This window comes from Glycine max, chromosome 19 (genome assembly GCF_000004515.6).
Source record: "Glycine max cultivar Williams 82 chromosome 19, Glycine_max_v4.0, whole genome shotgun sequence".
NCBI classification, from domain to species: Eukaryota; Viridiplantae; Streptophyta; class Magnoliopsida; order Fabales; family Fabaceae; genus Glycine; species Glycine max.
Genome location: NC_038255.2, coordinates 27,978,248 through 27,986,245, shown reverse-complemented (window position 1 = coordinate 27,986,245; position 7,998 = coordinate 27,978,248).

Genomic DNA, 7,998 nt, shown 5'->3' with positions numbered 1-7,998 from the left:
TATAGAGTTGACAATTATCTGACTGCTTGTTTCTCCCAAAAATTTCATACTTTCAAGACTACAATTTGGTTTCTAAAGGTAGATTGGGTGAGAATGTGTCATTGTTGAGAGTGTTTTTGTGGTATTTATAGATGTTGTTCAATTAGATTTAAATAACCGAGTAGGCAATTGAATGTCAGTTTTGTTGGTGTAGTATTTTTTTTTTAAATAGACGTGTGTCGCTTCCTATGTGTTGTCAAGTACCACAATGTTGTTTCGTGCTTTAATGTTGCATCAGACATGCGTTGTTACTATCAGAACTAAAATAACTGAGTAGTCATTTCTATGTTAGTATGTAGGTGTAGTATTGATTTTTTTAAACAGACGCATGCAATTCACAATGTGTTGTCAAGTTTGAAAATGATTAATGATGCTTAAATGTTGCAAAAAACATACATTTGTAATTTGTTAAGGACAAATTAATTTATTCCTCAAATCAACATTAACGGCTAATTAGTGATAAATGGATAACAAAAAATTGTATAAAAATAATTAACCGCATGTCCGTAAGTAACATACCAAATTTATAAATTAACCAAATGTAAATGTCAATAAATAAATGTACCAAATAAAAAAATTATCCACAAAATAAAAAATAATATATACAAGGAAAAAAAAAACTTCAATGATCGTCATTATGCTGCCTACGCCTCGATCTGTGACCTCCAGTTGGTTGGCCAATGTAGCTTCTGGCGATGCTGAGACATTCTTCAGCAACAATATAGGCTTTTGTTCCTTCGGTCAAGATCCTCAGGTTCAGTAGCCTCTCCAATTTATCAGCAATTGCTACATAACCATCCTAGTAAGTGAAAAAAAAATAAACAAAAAATTGTTAGTAATAAAATAAAAAAAACAAAACAAACACTAAATATGAAAAAAAAAATATTATCACTTCATGTCGAGGATGATGCACATCAATGTCTTGTTCATCAGGTGCTGTTGCCGCCACCGATTGCTGAGGCACATCTAGTTCAACAAATGTGTCATATTGCTGAATCGACAGAACTCTAGGAGGATCCTGTAACATCCCATTTTTTTTTCGTATATAAAATTTTAGAGAATAATGATGTTTTATAATTAAATAAATAAAGACAAATAGTTATAATAAAATAATTGTTTGAGAGAAAATAAGAAGGGTATTTTATTATTCATTTGATGGAGAATAAAATAGAGTTTCTTTTTTTATAAAATAATAAAAATAAATAAATAAAGTAAATAATAGGTCGTGAATACCCCTAGTTATAAATAGCGACATGCTAGGTCAGTTTTCAGACTGACTTCTCAGCCTCCTCTACCTACCAATTTCATTTTTTCTCTCTTCCTCTCCCAAAACCCTCTCTTTTTCCCGCAGGCCATCAAACCTGTCTCAGAAAAATGATGATCTCGGACTCATTCCCCGTTGGATCGTTGTGAAATTTAAACAGTATGTTCGCAACCCATTTCCGAGCATTCTCACCGTTGAGAATTTCAATATCACGTCTTAGCTAAGAGAAATACCCCTCGCATTGTAGCATTTTTCTTTCCCGCAGAAACCCAGAGCTGTCTTGGTAAAACTACGATCCCGGTTTCGATAGCCGTTGGATTGTCACAAAATTTGGACATGTTGTTTGAAATTCAGTTTCGCACTTTATGACCGTTGGGATTTGCGAGATAATGTTAGTGGAGGTAGAAAAAGGGATCGCATGAAGATAGTCCAAATGGAGGCTTTAATCCTTTCTCCGTTTTTCTGACATTTGGGAACTCTATCGGAGTAGTTGGAGGAAAAACTGGAGGAATCTTAGGAAACCGTTAGAGATGACGCTATCGTTGTGGGAAGACACGTGAGTCCGCTTAGAGGTAAGGGATAAGTTATTCACAGTTGGAGATCAGTGAGAACATGTGTAAGGATCCTTAGAGGATTAAATTGGGGTTTTATTTTGGGATGTTTGTTAAATTGTAATTTTTCCTTTATGATTATAAATAAAATATTGATGTCCTAATGAAAATTGCTTGATAAATTGTGCTCTTGATATTTGTATATTTCGACCTATGATTTTGATATAATTGTGTAATATTATTTGAGGGGTTTTAGTCCTCATGTTGTGATAGTCTTTTATATAAATTGTTATATTGAGGATATAAATGATGATTCAAATTATGAGTATGTAATGAATTGTAGAATAACATGTTGCTTTGAGATTATAATATTGTTATTGAGATTGAGTATAAGTGTAAAGTTGAACATGTGTTAATTTGTGTGATATGTGTAAACATGTGATGGTGGATTGTGACACTATGAGATGTGAAATTGTGAATGAGTTCTAGCTGTGGATAAGTGTGTAGTTAACACTTAATGTGAAATTACTTGTGTTGTAAGTTATGAATTGTACAATAACCCGACCAGCATTATCTTGAGAAAAGCGTTGATGCGTAGTGTTAAAGAGAAAATGTAGGTTTCCTATTTAGGAACCAGTATTAAATCGTAGCGCAATTGTGTTGAACGTGTTTAAAACACGAGTGTAAGGTCGTGGGTATTGTATAATTCATGAGCAGTGTCTGCATGCAAAAATTATTTTAGGGGTTGGACCTGAATCAGGAGGGAGAGGCCCTGACGGACTCTTCGGAGTGTAGGCCTTGGGGGTCACCGGGTTTGAGTCCTCCTTTAAGCCTATGTTGATCTCATATGGTTGGAGCATTCTCGCAAAACATCGTGACCCTGACTGGTCTCCCTATGATCTTACTTAGTGAGAGTGACCTTACAAACCCATGGTGTGGTGTGTCTTGTTATGTACTCCTATGCACCCCAGGGCGATTTTTCACTGACATGGTACCACATTGCATATAGGATTGAGTCTTAGCATAACTGTTACATATGCTTGCTAATTGATGTGTTATTATATCTTGATCGAAGTGTGGGATTCTTGTGTAATGTGATTGATGATTGAAAAGTGAATTTTGAATGACGAAGTGGTGAAGTTACGTGAGCTATGTTTAAGCAAGTGGTATCTCATTTATATAATATGTATATTTAATTGTCTTGTTTCTCTATTAGCTAGGAATATGATAACTCACTCCCTGTGTGTTGTTGTGTTTGGATCCTGTGATGATCTTGAACTTGTGTTCGGGGGAGCAGATGAATAGGTGGATGACTATGAAGAACCTCATGTTAGAGGACACGGGAACACAATGCTATGATAGGATGTGACATTAGGATATAAGTTCTATATTAATTGTATGAAGCTTAGACGACCTTGTTTGAGTCGAGAATACTTTATTATTTATTTGGACAAATTTGAATATGATGTAGAAGAAAATGAATGTGAGCCTTTTTCCCCTTTGAAAGACTTGTAAAAAAAATGTTTTAAAAATACTTTTAATTAATATTTGAATTTTTTTCCTTATTAGTATATATGTGAGGGGTAGAGGGTGTCACAGATCCCCTGACTGTGTCGGAGTCATAAACGGATGTGAAATCATGTAGAACCACTCCATGTAATCTGATGAACATTGGCCAGCCACTACACAAATTTTCCCTACAGGTGCAATATAGTCACCGAACTGCATCCATCTAGCATCCATTTCTTCAACATAAGCTGAAGGCGCTGCAGGATGTGGCGAAATGGTCTGGATGTACCCAAACTATCATATAACCCTCTTCGGTCAGTGAATGACCGTCAAGGGACCCCATCTGAGATCGCGGAAAACCAAGAGATGACCTCAAATTCTCTAAATGAACAGTGGTCACCATATGGAATCTAGCACACAACATCAGAGGTCAGTCTGTCTAGACGCCTACGATACATCGACACAGATAATGCCTTGCCAGAGGTCCATTGGCATGCACACGGTCTCTGCTGATCATAATCCTTGGTAGCTATGGCGGAACCAACAGATGGGAAATGCTCGTAGATCTAATACTACAAATATTTTGCAAACATATTCATGAAAATAAGCGACAACATATAATAACCAACGCCAATGAAAAAATGTTTTATTAACATGTGAACTAACCTGTAATAGAGTGATCCTGCAAGCTGCCTCGTCATGCTCTTTGACGCCTCATTTAAATTATCATACATATGCACAAGTGCAGCAATGCCCCAAGCGTAAGTCCCACCCTGCGTCAAGTCATGCAGTGCATCCAAGAATACCACGTGCACGTATGTGGCACTCTTGTTAGCAAAGAGTGTGCATCCAAGCAGATGCAACAAATAGGCTTACGCTGCTATGATCTAGTGACATGCCTCGATTTTCGTCTGATACACGTCTCGCAGTCAGGATAGTCGAACATAAGAGTCATGACATTGAATCATTTCAGCTCCTGCCTCTACAGCGCTGAGCTCGAGTAATTCCACCAACATATCGACAACGTTGTCAACATGAAGCTGCTCGAAGCTATGAAATGCCCCTACGATCGACAAACGCAACAACGTGATTTTCAAAATCTCTCAAAACTGATGTGTCATGGGGTCCGCTTGGAAAATCGTTAATATTAATAACATCATCTTCAACAGGTGGTTGTTGTTGCTTTTCGTTTAATTCCATTGCGGCCGTAGAAGGATCCTCAATAGCACGCGCCTTTTGTCGCTGCTTACGAGAATATGCGATAGGCCTTCGCCGCTGGGGCACATCATTATCATCGTCACTAGCCTCTCTACTCCTTAGGGCTTTTCCTATTGTTCGACCTAAAGTATGTTCGAGACCTTTAGTTCTAACCATTATCTGCATAATATTTTTTTGAAACTAACAATTTAATATCTTTTAAATTTTGGTTTCAATCATTTTTTAAAACTAACAAATGTATTATACAATTAAAATATTTGTTTCAATATTTTTTAAAACTAAAAATTTTAAATTATTTCCAATTTTGGTTTCAACAATTTTTTAAAACAAAATATTTAAATTATTTAAACTTTTTGGTTTCAATATTTTTTAAAACTAAAAAAATTAATCTCTTTTTAATATTATTTTGAATATTTTTTTAAACTAAAAAATTTAAATTACTTTAAATTTTGGTTTCAATATTTTTTATAACTAACAAATTTAATATCTTTTTAATATTGGTTTGAATATTTTTTTTAAAAATAACAAATTTAATATATTTTAAAATTCGATTTCAATCATTTTTTAAAACTAACAATTTTAACATATTTTAAATTTTGGTTTCAACAATTTTTTAAAACTAACTAACAATTTTTAAATATTTTAAATTTTAGTTTCAATATTTTTTATAACTAACATATTTAAATTATTTTAAATTTTGGTTTCAATATTTTTTATAACTAATAAATTTAATATCTTTTAAATATTTGTTTCTATATTTTTTAAAAGTTAAACAAATTTAATATTAAAGTATTGTTATTTCCAAATTCGTTTATATATATTATAATTTTTTTACCAATCTAATTACTAAATTAATTTTTTATTGCTTTTATACCACTATAAAATAATATCACCAAATCAATACTTATAAAATTGTAACAAAAAAAATTACACTACAAAACAAATTAAAAAATAAATCAAAAAAATAAATTTAGAATTTTAAAAAAAAAAGTCATACAGATTGCTAATCCCTGTGACTTTTTTTTCCTCGAAAAATGCCATTTTTACAATAGGAAATGGAAGCAAAACAATGATTCAAACAACCAGCAACCAACAGGGAATGGATTGAAAATAGTGATTCAAACAACCAACAACCAAAACAATGATTCAAACAAAAGAAGGAACGAAGAATAACTTACCTCGAAGGAGAACCTTGCTGAGCGAATGGAAGCAAGGAAGAATAGGGAACGAAGAAGAAGAACCAAGGAAGAAGAAGCAACAATGAGCTAGCACCAACAAAGGAAGAAGAAGCATGAATGAAGGAAGAAGTGACTTGTACAGACGAGTCACTTTTTTTTATAGAGAAAAGGTGAAGGGCATTTTAGCCCTTTCACCTTGATTGTTGGGTGTCCCAGCAAAAATGCTGGATGCCCAAAGCAACTGCCCCTTTGTAATTGATTAAAACTTAAGGTAATCCATTAAAACAAAACACAAAGCCAAAATAAGTCATAAACCACAACATGTAATCGATTAAAACGAGGCAGTAATCAATTACAATAGAACACAATGCCAGAATAAGCTTTAAGCCAAACATGTAATTGATTAAAACGAAGTAGTAATCAATTACAACTGAGAACCTTAAACCATAATACCACAAAAGCAAGTATGGTAATTGATTAAATTATGGGGTAATCAGTTAAAATAAAAAGTTTCAAAAACTGATAACCACACAACAACACAGTGTAATCGATTAACACGAGAGAGAGTAATTGATTAAAACAGTGAACAACACAAAATGATAAAGTAAAACATGTATTTTCAAAAAAATATTCAACCACAAATCAACATATTAACATACTAAGATATTGAAGACATATAACGGACATAGAAAGCATATATAACAAGCTACATCTACTAAAACATAACATCATTCAATACTAGATCCATCCATGATACCTAGTTCATTCCTAATAAGGAAGAACCTATCTCTAGCAAGATGTTTAGTAAATATGTCAGCTAGTTGATGTTCACTATCAACAAACTCAATGCATAGAACTGGAAAATTCCTTACACAGTTTCATTAGTAACACAAAAAAGTATATTATCAACATAAATTTGTGAAATCAACAACTCATTCTTTAATCTCTTAATAAAAAATGTTTTGTCAACTGGACCTCTTACAAAAAGATTGTTCAATTAAGAGATCAATCTTTCATACCAAGATCTAGGTGCTTGTTTCAAACCATACATGGCCTTTTTCAGCTTGTAAACATGATTAGGATGTTCAAAGTCTACAAAACCTGGAGGTTGGTCTACATATATCTCTTCTTCAATGTATCCATTGAGAAAAACACTCTTCACATCCATTTGGTATAACCTAAAATCCATAATACATACAAAAGCAAGCAGCAGCCTAATGGCTTCCAACCTTGCAATAGGTACACAAGTTTCATCATAGTCAATGCCTTCCTCTTGGTTGTATCCTTTTGCAACCAATTTGGCCTTGTTCCTTACTATGATGCCTGATTCATCAAGTTTGTTTCGAAAAATCCATTTGGTTCCTATTGACTTGTGAGAGGTAGGTTTAGGAACTAAATCCCACACTTCATTCCTTTTTAACTGATTTAACTCTTCATGCATACCCAACAACCAATGCTCATCATACAAAGCTTCATTTTTGGTTCTCAAAAACAAAGTTCAAGTGAACCTTGAATAATCATATACAATTACTAAGCCATAGTAGTTGCCACCTAAACTCATAGTTCTTGAAGGTCCAAATAAATCTATATGAAGTAGTTCAAGGAATTTTGAAGTAGAAACAACGTTTTTACTTTGAAAAAAGATTTTAACTTGTTTCCCTTTTTGACATACTTCACACAATTTGTTTTTCTCAAACTTGAGTTTTGGAATATCAATCACTAAGTCCTTTTTAACTAGATGATTGAGATGATGCATGTTCATATGTGCAGCCATATGATGCCATAACCAAGAATCATCAATCTTACTTACCAAGCAACTAAGTTCATGGAATGATGCATGTTCAATATTCAACATGTAGATGTTACCTATTCTTTTACATATGTGAACAACCTCATTAGATATAGCTTCTCAAATGAGACAACAATTCTTGTTGAATTCAACTTTGAAGCCTTTGTCACATAGTTGATTTATGCTTAAGAGATTGTGTTTAAGTCCATTAACATATAGAACATTTTTTATTTGAGTATTGTGCCGATTTACAATGTTTCCTTTTCCCATAATTCTCCCTTTATAGTTGTCTCCAAAGTGACATATCCTCCTTCATTTGACACAAAGTCACTAAGTGTAAACTTGTCACCCGTCATGTGCCTAGAGCAGCCACTATCCAAGTACCATAGTGAGTCTCTTGCTTTTAGGCACACCTAAAAGACAAAATCAACTAGAGAGAGGTGGTACCCA